At 48.9% G+C, this 20,530-nt stretch overlaps 1 long non-coding RNA gene across 1 annotated transcript in view; it reads left to right on the top strand.

The window, feature by feature from the left end:
• Nucleotides 1-3,569: 3,569 nt before the first annotated feature.
• Nucleotides 3,570-20,530, top strand: part of LOC142469520 (uncharacterized) — a 26,509-nt gene continuing 9,548 nt past the window's right edge. The window contains exons 1-2 of the long non-coding RNA XR_012789059.1: nt 3,570-3,811; nt 5,662-5,751. This is a non-coding gene — a long non-coding RNA (uncharacterized LOC142469520). The remainder of the gene's footprint in view (nt 3,812-5,661; nt 5,752-20,530) is intronic.

Here is a 20,530-nt window from a genome sequence, read left to right as displayed (position 1 = left end):
CCTGAATTTTAATCCATGATGTAAAGATGCAAGACTTTGTTCCAGTACAGCAGCAACCAGTCCAGGAGTGAAGGGGTTAACAACCACATAACCACAGGACTTTTAAAACCAAGGCTACATTTCTTGCACTGGCAAGCAAAGGACAATTTATTTCATTCCAAGGACAATTTCTTCCATTTCCTTTTCCCAGTAAGTGTTTTAAGTGTATTCTGCAGATGTCGTGTGTTTGTCTATTAAGGAAATAAATCACAATTTATTTTGCAACTTGTTCTGTTCAATCAAGTACCCAGAAATATAAATGTGTTGATAAAAGTTGATGTCATCGTGACTACCACTGATCTGGAGCTGCCGTCATCATCCGCAGAGGACAGGTACCTTGGTACTTCACCTTGGATTGCGGCTATGGAGCAAGGGCCATCTGGCTTTGCTGACACCAGAGGCCCGTCGCTGGTGAGTCAGGTTAGTTCACCTCACCTGGTGATTCTGACATCTGAGGTTCCGACTCTGGAACCCAGGTACACGGACCACCTGGAACATTTATTATAGTTTACGGGCCCTCCAAATGGATAGCATCAATGCGGCCCGCTTCACTTGGCATAACAGCTGGGCCATCACTCTGGGCACAAGGGCACTCTGGATATGGGACCGCTGCTACCTTTACTGCCAGGAGATTTCCGGACAGACTATACTTGAGAAAGTCACAGTGTGTCATCTCGGGCGTGAGTAAGGTACACGGAGGGAGCAGGACAGGTAATATAAGTCCTCTCTCTTGATTAACTCAGAGGAACTGAGGGTGCGGCAGCTTGCATCCGGCTCCTCCCTCAGTGACGTCGGTGGATGCAGATTGAAGCTCACTATGCCCCCTCCCACTGGTGGAGTTTAGAGGAGGGGCACACAGTAGCATGGAGTGACTTCGACTCCGCTCTAAGCCATTCGCAACGTAGGTGGGCGCGGCTTCTGCTTTCACGCCACCCACCTCGCAGGGGTGGAGCTCTGCTTTTCGCACCGGGCCCCGCACAGATTTTGCAGAGGAAAGCATGCAACTTTCTGCAAACGGTCCATGCGGTCTCCCAGGTCGGCGGGAACCGCCATTTTGGATCACACTGCAGCCCACACTCAATACAGGTTTTACTTGCGTAGTTATCACCGGCTGGAGATCAGGCACATCATTTGCAGTTTCCCACATAATCACAAAGTCCTCACTGTCTGCTCCCTCTGGTGAAACCAGAAGATCCACGCAGCACAGAAAGGGCGTGGTAATGGCTTTCGTGCCATCCCACAGCAAACTTGCAAAAGTCAATTCTGCATTTTGCACATCCTCCACACAATTCCAGTGGGACTCCATTCTTTGTGGTTCTCTGTAGGACATATTTCTCACAGCCTGTTTGCACGCAGCACCTGCGCCATCCAGGCTTGGCGGGAGCTACCATTTTAGATCCTTCGCACCACGTGGTGCGCTATCAGGCATAGCAGCTGCCATCTTAAACTCACAGAAATCTTCACCCATTGCGCTCTCTTGCTGGGCAGCCGCCATTTTAGCTGAACCCACAGTTTTCAACAAAGCGCGACCCTCACTGTTTGGAAGGGGGTCCGCTCTCCTGTGAACGACTGCAATCCATGTTAGCCTCTGCTCAGTGGTAATTCAGCATACCCCAGGCTATTCAAAACTCTATCTCATGTACACTGCACACGATGACAGTCAAGTACAAGTGCTCTCGGTGATAGTTTGGCCACTTGGTGTCACCTCCTCTTGGCTGCCAGTATCGCAGACCCTCTCCAGAAGTTGCTGAACTCTGTTACCAGTTTACTTCCTTCAGGCATCCTATGATCATTCGCCACAGGGGACTAGAACAGCTATAGCCTTGTTGCCAGTTCTATTCACCTCTTTAGGCCAGTCTTAGGTAGTGCTTTCGAGGTTCAGGGATCCTCTGACTACATCTAGACTCCCTCCATCAACACTTGCTCTGGAAGCATACATCCCAATCTTCCAGTTCTGCTTCTCTGAAAGCCTGTCCTGATAAATCTCAGCAGCGCCTCCACATGTAACCCTGTTTCCCCCACCCAATCTCATCTTGGGCCTGTTGGGGAAAGCTGCTCTGGTTACATAGTTGAGTGTGGTGCAAACCTGCTGGTATCCCACATGGTGTTATAAGGGAATGACAGGACAGGCTACTGGGGTCTTGCCCGAATCGTACTCACAGGTGCAGCGCCTCCATCTCTTGCAGGCCCTAGGTGTATGGGGAGAAGTCTCTGCAGGAGAATCTCTTCACCCTCTTCCCAATAGACTTCACTCTCAGGCATGAGGTATAGTAAAAACACAGGTCCTTTAATCTCACTGTATTCAGCGCCAGATTTGATCTCAGCAGCTTTCAGGCTTTCCACCCTCAGGATGTCCCTTGACATTCACTCCCAGCCTATGTGCAATCCCAGCTCTTCCGAGCAATCCCAGCTCTTCCCTTCTCCCCTGGTGGGATAAGAGGAATAGTCTCCCACTACTCCCCAAGGGGAGGGCACACAATGTACAGAACCCTGTACACTGTTCTCAGGTAGACTTATCATCTGTCAGGGGGGTAGAGGCAGACTGGCTAAATACAGGAAGTGCAGTGCCTTATGTACAGATCCAGTAGTAACCACCCCTGTATCTCTGATTGGACACAAGGCCTGATTACACTACCTTCTCTGACTCAATGCACTGCTATGAGCGGGAAAAACCCATGATTACTCCTGGCACCGCTACCCTTGCTAGGCATTACTGCCAGGAGGAGAGCAGACCTATAGCCCCAAACCAATCAGGGCTACATATGTTATTTTAATTTTGCAGGTTTTTTCATTGTATTTTTTTATTTGTATTTTTTTCATTGCCCATTGATTGCCAAAGTATTTATGTATGCCAGACATGTCAAACATGCGGCCCGCGGGCCGCACAACGGATATTTTTGCGGCCCGCTCACAACCAGAGCGGCGGTCGTTTGTGTCGGCGAGCGCGTGGGTGGCGGTTAAAAGTTTTGGCCGCGGGAGTAGCGAGCGCGGGTGTGGGGGAAGAGAGTAGCACGGGCGGAAGTAAAATCTGGCCTGCAGGGGTTGGAGGCGTACGGTGGCCGGGTGCAGTCAATCTGCACTCGTGCCGTGTGTGGGAGGACACGGGGGCGGAGTCAAAACCCCGGCGGAGACATTCTCCTTGAAGCCTGGTAAATGTACGTGTGTGTGTGTGTGTGTGTTTGAGTGAATGTGTGAGTGAGCGTCTCAGTGTGTGTGTGTATCTCAGTGTTTGTGTTTGTGTGTGTGTGTGTGGTCAGCTCTCAGGCTTACATGAATGATGAGCTTTCCTCTCCAGCACTGCGGCATGGAAATCACTATCATGCCCCCTCCGGGAGGAGGGCACAAGGTATATACCTATCCCATAGGTCTCAGACCTGGAAGTCACAAGCCTCCTGCATAATGTATTGTACAAGGAGGAGAACAGCAGCAGCACTGGGTTTCTCCCCTAGATCCAAATCACTGGGATCGCAGGGACACAAGCGATCCCCTGAATGCAGTGATCCCTGCAGAGGGCGTGTGCGTTGGCGAGCGCGTGGGCGGCGGTAGCAAGCGTGTGACCGGGAGTTGCGAGCGTGGTGGCGGGCGGATGTGGCAAGCACGGCTGAAGGAAGAGCTGGCCTGCTGGGGCTGTACGGTGGCCGGGCGCTGTCATCCTGCACTCGTGCCATGTGTGGGATGTGGAGAGCACAGCAGGGGCGGAGCCAACTCCCCGGCGGAGAAAGCTTCAGAGATGTCTGTGGGACTGCCTCCTGCCTGGAAGCCTGGGAATAAGGTAAGGACAAGATGCTGATGGGGCATGGGGGCCAGCCTGGGGTCACCCACCCGACCCCTGTCACCCCCTGCCCGTCACCCCCTGCCTCTGTCACCCTCTGTCACCCCCTGCCCCTGTCACCCCCTAAAAACCCCTGTCACCCCCTGCCCCTGTCATCCCCTGCCCCTGTCACCCCCTGCCCCTGTCATCCCATGCCCCTGTCATCCCCTGCCCCTGTCACCCCCTGCCACCCCGTCACCCCTGTCCATATCACCCCCTGTCACCCCCTGCCCCTTTCACCCCCTGCCTCTGTCACCCTCTGCCTCTGTCACCCCCTGCCCCTGTCACCCCCTGCCTCTGTCACCCCCAGTCACCCCCTGCCCCTTTCACCCCTTGCCTCTGTCACCCCTGTCCATATCACCCCTGCCCCTGTCACCCCCTACCACCCCTGTCCATATCACCCCCTGTCACCCCCTGCCCCTTTCACCCCCTGCCACCCCGTGTCACCCCCTGCCACCCCCTGCCTCTGTCACCCTCTGTCACCCCCTGCCCATGTCACCCCTGCCTCTGTCACCCCCAGTCACCCCCTGCCCCTGTCACCCCCTGCCTCTGTCACCCCCTGTCATCCCCTGCCTCTGTCACCCCCTGCCCCTTTCACCACCTGCCACCCCCTGCCAACCCTTGCCAGCCCTGTCACCCCAGTCACCCCCTGCCTGTCACCCCCTGCCCCTTTCACCCCCTGCCAACACCGTGTCACCCCCTGCCTCTGTCACCCTCTGTCACCCCCTGCCTCTGTCACCCCCTGCCCCTTTCACCCCCTGCCCCTGCCAACCCCTGCCACCCACTGTCACCCCCAGTCACCCCCTGCCTGTCACCCCATCACCTCCTGCCCCTGTCACCCCCTGCCCCTTTCACCCCCTGCCCCTTTCACCCCCTGCCCCTGTCACCCCCTGCCAACCCCCTGCCACCCCCTGCCTCTGTCACCCTCTGTCACCCCCTGCCTCTGTCACCCCCTGTCACCCCCTGCCCCTTTCACCCCCTGCCCCTGTCACCCCTGCCAACCCGTCACCCCCAGTCACCCCCTGCCTGTCACCCCATCACCCCCTGCCCCTGTCACCCCCCGCCCCTTTCACCCCCTGCCCCTGTCACCCCTGCCCCTGTCACCCCCTGCCACCCCCTGCCTCTGTCACCCCCTGCCCCTGTCACCCCCTGCCTATGTCACCCCCATTCACATCTGGTTTTCCCGTGCCTTGGGCGCTTTCAATAGTAAGCGCCATTAGCGCTTATCTATTGAAGCGGCCGCCGCGCGAGAAACTCCTTTTTTAAACAGAGAGCGGACCCATGGCTAGCCCGCTACGATCCCGGCCAGCTCCCGGCAAGCTTTAGACTGAGCTTAGCCGGGACAGTATATCCATAAGATTCTCTTGGTAGCCATGAAATCTTTGTTTTTAATACATTTATGTAATTCATATGTTTTTTAGGACTGTAGGGAGGCTCTTGTATAAAATATATATACAATTGGTCAAATTCATGTATGTACATCCTTATTAGATATTGCAGTAGTTTCCCCGTCAGTCATTGTGTTTATATGTCTGTTTGTCCATTCTTCCCTGCATGTGAAGCTTATACCTCCTCGGCCCCACCTTTGGAGGGGAGGAGTTCCAATTTTGAGTAGGCGGAATATATTAAATGCTTACGAGGCCCTATTGACTACACTGCAGGGAAGTGTGGGTATTTTAAGGAGTTCCGTGTGATATGTAGTGTTCTCTTTGATAAAGCGCGAAGTGACGCGCGAAACGCGTTAGAGTGTTTCTCTGGCTGCTATGTGCCAAATTAATTTTTTTGACCAGTAAAGAAGCCCCGGTCTGCAGTTTTCTTTTCAGGAGCAGTTGCACCGCCAAACTTCTCTTCTACCCCGGTTGGAGCACGCTGACGTCCAGGAGCCCTTACACACTCAAACAGTGAGTTTGTTCCATTATATGAGTATACCCCATACAAGTTATTCCTCGGGACAGAGGCTATTGGGGATACTCTACCACTGTGTTATTTATGTGTGATACACAAGGGGTTAAATTCCACATATGGGACAGTCTCTGAGAAGTATACCAAGTGATGTCATTTAAACTTGCATAACTGCACAATTGCTGGACTCTTTTGAAGTAGCGCCGCTAGGGAGCTTGGGGCTCCCATTTCTCTCTCTATATCTGGCTATGCTAATTTGGTCTGGGTTTCTCATTTTTGAGGCCAGAGTTCTGCCTCTCTGAGTGCTGGAAGGTGTAAGAGGGCCATACACAATCTTAGCAAGTTTTAAACCCAGACCCACAGTATTTTATATTTATACAGGTCAATTGTAGTGCTACTGGAAAAGTGACCGCAAATATACAACAGTACATTGGGGCATCTTTATTTACAGGGCTGAAAGGGACACCACCCCATCCTCCATCCTATAAACGACTTCATCATCATCACCAGTTACATTCATACATACATAGCATTCATCTTATAATGGGAAGTATCAAAATTCTCCATCTCTGTGCATCATTATTTCACCTTTTAGTGACACAAAGAAATCTAAATGTAAAGTGAGAAATTGTATTCAGTACACTTCACAGGCTAACAATACGTGCCACGTGCCTCTATGCATTAATACATCTCTACTTGTGCTTTTTATCCACATGCTTTCGATTAATAAACTCAATCACTTCTAGTTTTACATACTGTGGGGGCTATGCACTAAGCAGTGATAAGTCGTTTTAAGAGCGCAAAGTGCTCTTAGAACGTGAAGTTCCGCCGAGCGCTATTCACTAAGCCGCACAAACAGACACTTTGTGCTCTAAAACTGACTTTTTCTTGAAATGTTTTCAAAGTCCAACTTTGCTCGTACGATCAGCTGTTTGTGCTGAATCCTGCCCTTCTGCGGGATTCACTAAGCAACGCAAACTGATCGTACATGAAAGTTGCGCTGAATATAGCTCACCAGCTAAAGGCAGGTGATAAAAAAGCAGGACTTAGAAAAAATTCTTTGTTTACATTTTTGCATGCGCAACACCAATACAACAGGCCGGGGGGTGTCCCCGGCTCACCAAGCGGGGGTCCCCGCGGGAGTGCGGGGGTCCCGGGGTACCCGCGGGCCTGCGGTAACAATGTTGTGCCTCCAAAAATAATAAACAATATTAATAACTAAATACACCCCCCTAACACATACAATACAGTAATGGGCAAAATAACTATTATCCACATATGGATAATAATGCATTTGCCCATTGTAAATACATATAACTTTCAATAAATACAGTCAATATATATTACACTTACCTTTTACAGGCACCCACGATGAAGGCCATCTTCATCCTCATCTTCATCCTGCCCATGCCCCCTCCGATGCTGCAAAACATACACAAGAATAAAAACAACCAATGTAATGTCCCCTAACCGCTTAATCACCATAGCGGTTATTAACCGCTACAGTCATTAAGGGGTTAACCCACCCTCACCCACCACTTGGGAGGTCTACATACCCTCCCCCCTTAACCCCCCACCCTGTGAGGCCTAACCACCCTCACCCACTACCCAGCCGGGAGGTCTACCCACATACCCTTGGGGCCAATACCCCCCACCCCCAGTACCCACAATAAAAACAATACACAGCCCCACAATAAACATCATTCTATTTATTAAATACATAACCCACCCCCTGTGCCCCCCCATAAATACATGATTTATACAGGGTTCATACCCCAGGCCCACGTGAGTCCCCGGTGGGCCTGACAAGTCACCTCACAGACCTACAGGTTACCAGCAACTTGTTTCATACAGGGTCTGGAGGCCTGTTGGTGGGTCCCGCCAGGCGCCATGGCCCACCAGGTGGTCTCCGCGGGTCACCGTGGGCCACAATTGGGTCCCCACGGTAGGCCCGCGGGTCTCTGGGGGCCCCGGGTCAGACCCACAGGTGTCTGAGGGGCCTCGGGTGGTTCCCACGGGGGTCTGGCGACCCACGGGTGGTCCCTATGGGTCCGCGGTTCTCCCACAGATGTGTGGCCACCGGTTCTTCCCCGCAGGTGTCCCCCGTGGACCACGCAGCCTGGTACCCGTGAGAAGCCCGAGGATACCGCAGGTGGTCTCCAGAGGTCCCTCACAGACCTGAGGAACCAACCCTGTATGTAAAAAAAATAAACCGGACCTATACATTCAATACATCAATCCCCCCCCCCTCCCAACACATACAGTACAATAATGTGCAAAATAACTATTATCCAGATATGGATAATAGATTATTTGCCCATTATGAAACACATAAAACAGGCCTCCAGACCCTGTATGAAAAAAGTTGCTGGTAACCTATAGGTCTGTGAGGTGACCCGTCAGGCCCACCGGGGACTCACATGGGCCTGGGGTATGAACCCTGTATGTAAAAGTATGTAAAAGAATAAATCATGTATTTATGGGGGGGCACAGGGGTGGGTTATTTATTTAATAAATAGAATGATGTTTATTGTGGGGCTGTGTATTGTTTTTATTGTGGGTACTGGGGGTGGGAGGAGGGGGTATTGGCCCCAAGGGTATGTGGGTAGGCCTCCCGGCTGGGTAGTGGGTGAGAGTGGTTAGGCCTCACGGGGTGGGGGGTTAGTGGGGGAGGGTAGGTAGGCCTCCCGAGTGGTGGGTGAGGGTGGGTTAACCCCTTTATGACTGTAGCGGTTAATAACCGCTATGGTGATTAAGGGGTTAGGGGACATTACAGTGGCTGTTTTTATTCTTGTGTATGTTTTGCAGCACCAGAGGGACATGGGCAGGATGAAGATTAGGATGAAGACGTCCTTCATCGTGGGTGCCTGTAAAAGGTAAGTGTAATATATATTGACTGTATTCATTGTAATTTATATGTATTTAAAATGGGCAAAGGCATTATTATCCATATGTGGATAATAGTTATTTTGCCCATTACTGTATTGTATGTGTTAGGGGGCAGGGGGATGTGTGTTGTATATTGCTATGTTTATTGAGGGCAATTGGCCCCAATAAACATGCTATTGTGCCTTAACCCCTTCATTGCCTTAGCGGTTAGCTGCTAAGGTAATGAAGCTGCTTTAATGTATTTTTATTAATAGTGTGCGGGAGCAGGGGGTCCCCTGAGCTGAACCGCATTGATTTCTGCCTCAGGGACTCCCTGCTTCCCGAGTTACAGGCCCCGGTTTGGGGCATCGGAGGCCAATGTCGCCGCCATCTTTATAGAGCCCACGTCGCGTCTTGGACGCTGTAAAGATGACGGCGACACTGGCACCCGATGCCCCATAACGGGGCATGTAACTCGGGAAGCAGGGGGTCTCTGAGGCAGAAATCAATGCGGTTCAGCTCAGGGGACCCCCTGCTCCCGCACACTATTATTAAAATGCACATTAATGCAGCTTCATTACCATTGCAGATAGCCGCTACGGTAATGAATTATTGTTTATTGTTATGTGTGTTTTGACAGTAGTGTAGATGTGTAGGGGGTCTCCCGAGATGAACCGCATTGGTTTAAGCCTCGGGGACCCCCTACTTCAGGAGATACAGGCCCCGTTATGGGGTGCCGGTATCCCCTGCAGAATGTAAATGTCCCGGTCACGTGACGCGGGAGCTTTAAAGTGCAGGGGATACCGGCACCCCATAACAGGGCCTGTGTCTCCTGAAGTAGGGCGTCCTCGGACCTGAAACCAATGCGATTCAGCTCGGGAGACCCCCTTCTCATGTACACTATTGTTAAAATGTATTTATTTAGTGTACAATCGCCTGTAACAGCCTTGCATGGAGATGGCAAATCTCCATGCAAATGTTACATGCGGCTATTTTTTCTATCAGGCAGCGTACGGGAACTTTAAGTGTGATAGCAGGGGGAAAAAACCTTGCACGTACGATAAGCCAGTTTTGGGCACGTCCGATAGAAAATGGGCTCAGGGCCTTGGTGAATCGCGCTTCATTTTTTATCGGACGTGCTAATTTTTTTCAGCCCGGCGCGTAAGCTCGGAGCTTAGTGCATAGCCCCCTGTATCTCATTTTTGAACCATTGTCTATGAGAAAATTTTATTCTGTTCCTCCTAAGAGAATAGGAGTCCCTGGTACTTTAAAGTATGAGATCATGCTTCATGTTTGAATAGGAAAAGTAGCATTAGAAATCCCAGAATGCACTGGAGTGGGAGCTATATAAACAAAGCTCATGTAATTGTGTGTTTACCTGGAATAGGTACAGCAAAAACAAGCTAGTCTAGCTATTTACATCTGTTTATTTTGTATCCATCATTTTTGTCAGCATGTCAGCAATGTGATGAAAAGGGCAGCAGGACTGTTAAAATAAAGGTTAAGCCCGGTCTAGCTGTCCCTACCTTTATTGCCTATAGATGTATTTTCGCAAACCATGTGAAATTGTAAATCTTTATTATACTTTGCAAGAAGTGGTCATGTGTATGTTATGCTTTAACACGTGTGGGGCTGCAGTATCACCTTGCTGGACATAATGGGCAAGGTCAGAGACACCTTTCTCCCTGAGAACCATTTCCTCCTGCTGGACAATTGATTTCCCTAGGCTGGGGGGCCTGCCCATGAAAGGGCCTGTAGGCCCCCATTTCTGATCAGTTTGTCAGGACTTGGCAGAGTTCACGGAAGGTTCTGACCCAAGGATTTCCCGTGATTTTACCCACGGACTGGAAGCAGAGCCATTTTGGGCGCCGCCAAATCAGCACCATCTTAGAGATGGGAGAAAGTTCACATTCATTTACAATTTTACCTAACAAGATTTCTTAAAATATTCTATCACACAGTTAATATAAATATCATCATTTTTTTTCTTTTTTTATTACAACAAAATTAAGTGGGTATTAATTTCTGGTTGATTTTCACTCAGAATCCAAGGTAACCACACCTTCTGAAAATCTGTGTACTGCACCGACACACTTTATTCGAGCAAATCCCCAGTATGTACCTGGCAGATACCTGGAATGCGCCGCTCCTCACCTCTGACAAGCCCCGTTGCGTTTGCCTTCCCAGCCTGGGTTCATGCCTGGCTGACGGGCGGCTGATCTGTTAAATGATAATGATTAGGATTTAATAGGCTGCAATGCTTCGCGTGTCTACCAGATGGCATAAATTCATGAATTGTAATGCAGTATATATATATATACTGTGCAGTATTGCAGCCAGCGGGAATAAAATGCTTCAATCCCTGCCTGGAAAATACCTCAATGCACTCGGGCAGAAAACAGTCACAAACCTCAATACACCCGGGTATACCCGAATTCGTGGGACTAGCCGAGCTCGAACAAAGTGTGTCGCCAGTGTAGGTGTCGTTATTAAAACAAACCATTTTTTCCATGTAGCAAATCTGCCAGTTAAAAATAAAGTCTGGCAGATTTGCTACATGAAAACAGCAAATTTTAATGCCTTCGAAGTACCGATACCTTTTAAATATCGAAACAAAAGTATCAATTCCAAATATCGCTAGTATCGAAAGAAACAAGCAAACGATGAAATTAGCATAAAAATGAGTAAAAATATCGGGGACACAGGCCTCTAGAAATAAAAGTGCCTAGGGCCTACGAAAGTCTTAAAACGGCCCTGGTTACCCCACAGAAGTCCAGAATCTGGCTATGTTATGTGTGTTATACATTACCATTGGTTGTGTGTTTTAATTGTGTTTATGTTTGTGATGTTCCCTGTTAACCCCTGTTTATTAAACCCCCTTACTCTGCCTTTGATACCTGGGTAAGTCATCTCGTCTTCCGTGACAATCAATAATTAGGTTTTAATACATAAAATACATTACAGCCATATAATTTTTGTACAGCAAATGTGAAATCTGCGACTACTAAATATAGTATTCATCATTGGTAAATTATCTGCAAGTTTTGTTTTTTACACGTTACAGTACATCAGTCTCATTTAGTTTCAGAACTAGCTTTTATTTCAGTTCTTTTATAGCTATCATGCAACAGTATTCAACAACACTTTAGTACAGGGGAGCACAATCTTTTTTCCCTGCGCCCCCCTGTCGGCTCTTACCCTCTCTTCGCGCCCCCTCCCCTCTTACCTTGGCTCCGGTGTCGGCATCATGATGTCATGTTGCCGTGGTAGCGTGACGTCACATGACCTCGCAGCATCATTTGACGCCGAGTTGCCATGGCGACGCGTCTCCAGGAGCAAGGTATGTGCAGTTTACAGAAGCCTTCGCCGCTTAATTTAAGTGCCTTCGGGAAGCGCGCTGGGCCTCTGTAAACCCAGATAATCTCGCGCCCCCAGTTTGCGCACCACTGCTTTAGTATACAGTAACATAAAATAACCACTTCCTTTTTAAACACAGTGAGCTGATTGTAAATTAATAAAAAGTAATAATAGTTACAAAAAATTATTGAGCTAAAACATTCAGATAATATTTATTTAATGTAATGTACATACATATGTAGCCACTAGCCATACTTGGTCAATGAAATATGAACCCTTGAATTTGCACCCCATGAATTTGAAACGATTTGTGCCCAGGGGAAGGAGCCAAAATGCTGACTGTCGAGTGTGGCCATGAGAGTTCCCTCTCTGCAAGAGTTCATTATATCTATGGCCCGTCAAATGATTGGTATGGAACCCGGCCGAGTTACTGGTCTATAGTGTCGCCAATGGATTTACCTTTAGGATATGAAAAATACTCAATCAGTCTAAATTTTATTTGCTTGTTTTTAAGGAGGGAGAAGGGGTGGGTTCCACTCCCAAAGTAGAAATGAATGAGTCAGGTAGTGATGGGATGTGGAAAGGACCAGCCATTCAATCCATTTTCAAATCCTTGCTGATTTGGTCGGGTACTATATGTGCATGGGTGGTAGCTGGTTTTAGATTTTGATTCACTCGCGTAGCTTGCAACTCACATCCAAAGAAAGGTACACTTGCCTTGCACTCCTTGTTTGAGAAGGGCGTGTCAGCTCTCCCTTGTGATTTTAGCAAGTCATATTATCTCACTGTGCTATGGGCACTAAAATCACATTATATGAACTCTTGGTATTAAACTGTTACGTTTATCCTGTGTTGCAGCTCTTGTTAGGTTCATGTACACCGATGTACAGTAGCACACCAGTCTCATTGTTTTAGTAAATGATTCTTACTTTATTCAGGTCATTAATAGCAATTCTTTGAGGGTGTGGTAGCACCCACAATGCGTGCATCCGTGCCAGAACCTACAATCCCTTCCCTGCGTACACTGCTTATCATTGTCAGACCAACATTCCCCTTTCTTAAACTTCCAGTGTGGTTGACTACCAAGCCAGCCATCCTCCCCCTTTGTAAAGGGGCCGCACTTTTCTGGCATCACTAGATGCAACCAAAGATCAATATCCATTGTACCAAATTTTTAAATAGTGTTCCCAGGGCCGCCGACAGGGGGGGGGGGGGCAGCTGGGACATGTGTCCCCAGCCTGGTGGCTGCGGGGGACATGGCGGCTGGTGCTGGAAGTTGGCCCTGACCTCTGGCTAGGCCCAGCTGCCGGTCTCAGTCGGAACCCAGCTCTTCATCAGCTGTAGGCCTCTTCCGCACTCGGTGTCTCAAGCCGAGCTTCCAATGCTGGCGGCGTGTGACGAGCCTCTCTGATGTCAGTGTGCCGGAAGTAAGCTGGGCCTCAGCTTCCGGTGTGCGCTGACTTTAGAAGCTTGGCATGGGACAGAGTGAGGAAGAGGCCTGCAGCTAAAGGAGAGCCAGGGCCCGGCCGCGACCGGCAGCCAGGCCTGGCCAGAGGTCAGGGCCAACTTGCAGCGCCGGCCACCGGGCCCCCCACAGCCATCGGGCCTGGCCTGAGACCATCCCCACTGTAAGTCTATTTTTTTATTGGGGTAGTGGGGGTCTTTTTATATGTATTCGGGGGAGTGGAGATCTTTTTATATGTATTGGGGGAGTGGGGGTCTTTTTATATGTATTTGGGGGAGTGGGGGTCTTTTAATATGTATTGGGGGGAGTGGGGGTATTTTTATATGTATTCGGGGGAGTGAGGGTCTTCTTATATGTATTGGGGGTTGTGGGGTCTTTTATATGTATTGGGGGGAGTGGGGGTCTTTTTATATGTATTGGGGGGAGTGGGGGTCTTTTAATATGTATTGGGGGAGTGGGGGTATTTTTATATGTATTCGGGGGAGTGAGGGTCTTCTTATATGTATTGGGGGTTGTGGGGTCTTTTATATGTATTGGGGGGAGTGGGGGTCTTTTTATATGTATTGGGGGGAGTGGGGGTCTTTTTATATGTATTGGGGGGAGTGGGGGTCTTTTAATATGTATTGGGGGGAGTGGGGGTATTTTTATATGTATTCGGGGGAGTGAGGGTCTTCTTATATGTATTGGGGGTTTTGGGGTCTTTTATATGTATTGGGGGGAGTGGGGGTCTTTTTATATGTATTGGGGGTAGTGGGGGTCTTTTAATATGTATTGCGGGGAGTGGGGGTCTTTTTATATGTATTGGGGGGCAGTGGGGTCTTTTAATATGTATCGGGGGTAGTGGTGTCTTTTTTATATGTATAGGGGTAGTGGGGGTCTTTTTATATGTATTGGGGGAGTGTGGGTATTTTATATGTATTGGGGAGTGGGGGTCTTTTTATATGTATTGGGGGGGTGGGGCTCTTTTATATGTATTGGGGGTGAGTGGGGTCTTTTTACATGTATTGGGGGGTGGGTGGGGGTCTTTTTATTATGTATTGGGGGTGGAGTTTTTTGGTATGTATTTTGTGGGGGGGATTGAGTAAGTGGGGTAATCGTCGGAAGGTGAGGGCAAGTGAGAGGGGGTGAGGGAGTGAGTGAGGAAATGAGGGAGTATGTGTGAGAAGCAGGGGAGATAAATACATGCGAGGAGGGAGGGGGGTGAGTGAGGAAGAGGGAGTGAGACTGAGGAGAGAGAAAGACATGGAAGAGGGGGGGAAATAGAGGGGGCTCGTGAAGTATGAAATGGAGGAGGGCTCACAATACCACCGACACGGAGGGGCGACACAAGGGGGCCCGGACGTAACTCAAATACTGGGCCCCGGGAAATGTGTCTGCAGCCCTGAGTGTTCCCATGTTATACCTAAACTGCTCATCATGTTCGTGCCATGTGGAGCCTTCATATGTTCCATAGTAGATGAGGTTGAAAAAAGACGTACGTCCATCAAGTTCAACCTATGCTAAATTTAGACAACAGATACTTTATCCTATATCCTTACTTACAGTATATTGATTCAGAGGAAGGCAAAAAAAAAAAAAACCCCAGTGACACATTATCCAACGATAGCTCATAAGGGGAAAAATCAATTCCTTCCTGACTCCAAATATTGGCAATCAGATTACTCTCTGGATTAATATCCTTCCCATGTATACTTAGTTGGAATATCCCTGTATACCTTTCCTTTCTAAATGATGTCCACCCTTTGTTTTACTGCTACTAAATACAAAGAAACCTATAAGCCAGTTAATAATTGTTTTATATATACTGTATTCCATCCCATTGGACTGACTTCCTCTGCTGTTTGTGTCCTTTTCTTGTCTGCCAGCCCCTCCTTAGTCATCTAAAAAATGTCAATGTATTTACCTTTTGTTATGGCCTTTTTATTTTTGGATGATAGGTGATTGCAAAGGTAGCTGGTAGTACAGGCATAGGTGTTGTTACTGTTGCATGCCATGCTATTGCCTTGGGGCCTTCTTTTTTATGGTGTCACAGTTGGATGACGAGGGTGAATGTTCATCCTATCAAGGGTAAGAAACACATTGATTGGATTTTATTTAATTGTGTATTTTTTTTTAGATTGCCCATTGAATGGCAATGTGTTTATCTAAGCCCCTTTCAGCATAGATACACACATTGTCAATCAATGCATTTTTTGGCAAATGTTTGTTTTTATTAAAATGTCATTTTTTTTAGGTTGCCCATTTATTTCCATTGTGGCAATCCATACCCATATTGTGGACATGGTTTACCACAGTGACAATCAATGGGTTTATTAGCTACTGTGTAATGTATTGTACTGTTACTGTATGTCTGTTATTTTATTGTGTATTTCTTTTAATTTGCAAACAAATGGGCAAACATGCTATTACCCATTTATGGCTACTAGTCCTTTTGCCCATTTGTACATTATGTGTGGTGATGGGGTGTGGGTAGTTGCCCTGTGGAGGATGGCTAGGCCTCCCAGCGGGGTAGTGGGCAGAGTTAACCACTTAATAACTATATCGGTTAATAACCGCTAAGGTAATTAAGACGTTATGGCCAGTAGTTAGTCTTTTAAATTTTAATGTTGCTGCCCATGGAAGACGCGGAGGACAGAGATGAGTAAGAGGGCGGACTTCATCCTGGGAGGGTTAAGAACAACTTTAATTTATTATATGCTGGCTTGGTACTGTTTTATTTTTAATGGACAAATGCACTATTATCCAGATTTGGATAAGAGGAATTTTGCCCATTTTTGTACTGTATGTGTGGGGGAAGGGGGGTTGGATGGGTGGAAGTCGTTTGGGGTAGAAAGTTTTGGTAGTAGGGTTGTTGAATTTAATGTTTATTGGGGGTAGAGGGAGTTGGTGAAAGGGGAAGTTGCCCTGGGGTCAGTGGTTAGGCCTCTCGGGTGGGTAGCAGGAGGGTTTCGCCCCTTAATTACCTTAGCAGTAGTAACCTCTAAGGTCATGAAGGAGTTATCTCCTGTCGCAACCTTCCAGGTAGGCCTAACTAACCCCAATAGGCCAGTTATAGCCACTAGCCGCTAAGGTAATGAAGCTGTTTTTATTTTATTTTAATAACACAGTATTGAAGCAAGGGGTCTCCGTAGCTAAACCGCATTGATTTCAGACTAGGTCTAGACCTTGCCCCTAGGACTCAGCAAGTGTGAGGAACAGGCGCGGGCGCCTCCCCCGAGACGGCTGCATTAGAAGCAAGCAGACTTGGCTCCAGACTTTGATGCAAACTGACTGCTGCTTTCCCTCATCACTACCTGCTGTGCTGAGCTCTCTCAGCAACGAATCAAGAAGCTGAGAAGCTGCTGCACTCTATGATTGGCTCATCTCCCTTATGCTCAGCTAGTGCTGCTGCTATTTGACATAGTTGCTATCTTCCTGTGACATCATGCTTGTCGCAAGCACTTTACTCCTGCCTTGCCTTGTCTTGCCTGCTTCACTGTCCTTTATCTTTCAGTTCAACGGAGACCACGGCTACCTCTCAACGATCCTATCTCTCTTCAACCCTCGACCACAGTTAGTGACCCCAACGATCCATACCTCCTCCTACCAACGACCACGGCAAGTAATACTACGATTCTCTCTTCTCCAACACTGACCCGGCTACCCATGACCACGACTCTGCATTCCGGACATGACCTCGCGGCCTCAGATCGGTGTTTCTGTATCCTCACCTTGGCCTCACGGTTCAGTCCAGTTTGGGGCGGGCACCCATTACAGTATGCTCAGCCCCACAAACATGGACCCCGCTGAGGTGGGTCAAGTTCTGATCCTGCACGCCGTCATGCATGAACAAATGCAGCAGTACCTAGAGCATATTAACAACCGGATGGAGTAAATCCACCGCGCTGTGCTGCCAACTGCAGATCTGGCACAGCGTGCAGCGGTTAAACCTACTCCCCTAGTTGTGGATGTCCCGACACCAAGTGCTTTTTGAGTCCCGTCTCCCCACGCCTAATCGTGGAGATCCCCTCAGCTGTCGTGGGTTTCTAAACCAATTTATTTCAATTCAATTCAAATTCTCGTTTTGTGTCTCAGCGTTCTAAAGTGCACCAACCAGCAACTCAAATTAGTGGGCAGCGCTGTTTCACACTTGGGTGGGTGTGGGACTCTGAGGACATGGTGTTGGGGAACATGGTGTGGGGTTGCAGCCCTGTGAGGCTTAGTGTTGCAAGGTGACACTACTGTTATATAACTGTTATGCATATAGTAAACTGTTTTACCCATTATCTTGTGTATTGGTTACTGTATGTGGGTCCTGTGTCAGGGGTTATTCTACACCCTAGAATCCCACACAAGTGGAGGCACTACGAGCATCGTTCCAGGATACACCCCAGGCTCCCAGCAGCGGAGGCTCAGACCTCCTGTGAGCCACAGGTAGTGCACCACACACCGTAGCCACACATATCCCAACCGGGGGGTGGTGGGGAGTGATATATGTGTTACACACCCTACAGTTATGTTACATGTGATCAGCTGGGGGGAAACAGCACACACCTCCTCTCCCTAGGAGGGGTGGAAGAGAACTCTCTATAATTTAGCACTTCCTCTCTGAGACACCAGAAGGGGAGGGCACAAGGTCCGCACCATTATTGGCTATACACAGACCCTGTGTCACCACCACTCCTGCCACTCAGAGAGTCAGCATGAGGGGGGGGTCAATACCCCTAGGATAGCCTGCCACAGCCTGTAGCTACTAAGGACTTATGTGACAGGAGGCAGAGAGGCAGTCTGGACTATCCACGGCTACACTCTCCCCTGGGTGGAAAATCCCATGTATTCATGAGCCGAATTTGGAGCACCATCCATTACCCTGGGCCTGCAATGCAATAACAAGTTACACATAAGAGATGGTACAACATGAACCCAAAATACATATAAGACAGCAAGTACCCAAATCATCCACTGGTTGCAACAATGATATTTCTAACTCTTCCAACATGAAGATTATGGGGTCACTACATATAATGCATGGGATCAGGCTTTTGAATCACCCGTCCCTCAAAATCCTTTACCCACACAGAAAACACCTTAGGGGCACCAGTCTGCTTTCGGAGTTCTAATCTATCCATGAATATACAAGTCCCTGTAAGCCATTCTCTCATGATGGATCATGCTCACCACAAACAAGGCGGGACCCCGGTACTGAGGTGGGAATGGGTATAATGCCACCCACAGCAACGGGGGTATGTCTGAAGTGCGGATGGTCAGCAGCTGGGTTAGGATTGGAGAGAGTAGGATGGTTAGGTACTTGCCAAGGTCAGAGGTAGGAGCTGGTAGAATGGTCAGTGTCTGTTTAGCTGTGGTCAGGGGTTGGAGCCAGTAGGATCGTATAGGTCCATATGCCGTGGTCAGGATTGGAGAGATGCGGAAGGTCAGTAGTAAGCCGGGTCGATAAGCCAGAAGTGTGGAGTCCTAGGAGATAGCTGGGTTGTCACACAGGAGATCAATCTGAAAGCAAGGCAACAGGGAACAAGACAAGGCAGGACAAGGAACCAGGAAGTGTGAGAACAGCGCTAACTGGAACTATGCTCAGCCAAAGTGCAAGTGGCACAGCTGAGCATATATGGGAGAGCATGACCAATGAGAGAGGGGGGCGGAGTGGAGACGCGGCTTCCGCGGAGGCATGGATAGGCGTAGAGACACAGGAGACAGGTGGGCCTAATAAGGAGAGTTGACACACAGCTTGAGAGCGGTACACAAACATCAGGTGTGCACCCCGCGTGACGTTGATGCACGTCGCAAGCAGGGGGCAGACCAGACTCCGCGATGTCAGAAATGCTCCTGCAGGAGTGCGCGCACCCTGTAAGGACAGTGGAGTTGCGCGAGACATCAGGTAAGGGGGGAGTGCGCCGCGGGGAACACGTTCCCCGAATCCTTACAATACCACCCCTTTGAGGAGCGGCCTCTGGACGACTCCAATATGGCTTAAGAGGATACTTTGCGTGAAACCGCTTAATGAGATTGGGAGCATGTATTTGGTGATGAGGAATGCAAGATCTTTCTTCTGGACTCCTCTCGAAATTCTTGAATAAATAATAGAGTGTACCTTGTATTCTTGTCCTTGTACGATAACAGGAGCAGGAGTAGAAGAGGTTTCTGGAAAAGTGAACTTTGGAACACAGATTTCAACAGAGAGATATGGAAGACGGATGGTATCCTCATAGAAGAGAGAAGTTGAAGGCGGTATGCAACCGGATTAATCTTCTCCAGGACGGTGTATGGACCGAGAAACCTTGGGGCCAATTTGACAGTAGGTGTTTTGAGCCTTATGTTCCTCGAGGAAAGCCACACCCTGTCTCCTGGCTTGAACGCCGGCACTTTGCGCTGATGACGATCAGCCTGAGATTTTTGCCTGCGAGTGGCTTCTCCAAAAGTCTTTTGTATTCTTCTCCAGGATTCTTGTAGAGAATTGATTCCGTTGTCAGTCGCTGGGACCACGGAAGAGGAGGAAGAGATGGAAAGCTGTGCAGGATGGAAATACCTGTGAGGGTCCATGAGAGCTCAGTGTCTGCAGTGTTGTGGGGTAACAGGACAGGCTTTTGGCGATCTTTAGAGCTCACTCAGGGTGTCAGCGCTTCCAGCCATAGCGGGCTCCAGGGTTCCCAGAGATAGTCCCCACCATGGCAGACTTCAGAGTATACCCCTACCCAAAATACTGTAGACTCAGACAGAGGTATATAAAAGGGATGCTTTATTTGGACATCCACTGTGATTGCCATACAGTGGATGCAGGATAGATTGAGATGGATCCCAGGCCTCTGGATAATGCTTGGCCCTCTGATAATATTGAGGCCATGCTCCCAGTTCTCATCTCTCTCTCAGTCAGCCCAAGAGGGACTGACTGGCATGTCTTAACCCCAGCTAGGAGGAAACAGCACACACACCCTCTCCCTAGGAGGGGTGGAAGATAACTCTCTATAATTTAGCACTTTCTCTCTGAGACACCAGAAGGGGAGGACACAAGGTCTGTACCATTATTGGCTATACACAGACCCTGTGTCACCACCACTCCTGCCACTCAGAGAGTCAGCATGAGGGGGGGGGGGTCA

The sequence above is a fragment of the Ascaphus truei genome, chromosome 1 (genome assembly GCF_040206685.1).
Source record: "Ascaphus truei isolate aAscTru1 chromosome 1, aAscTru1.hap1, whole genome shotgun sequence".
Classification (NCBI taxonomy): domain Eukaryota; kingdom Metazoa; phylum Chordata; class Amphibia; order Anura; family Ascaphidae; genus Ascaphus; species Ascaphus truei.
This window is presented reverse-complemented; position numbering and strand designations above follow the sequence as displayed.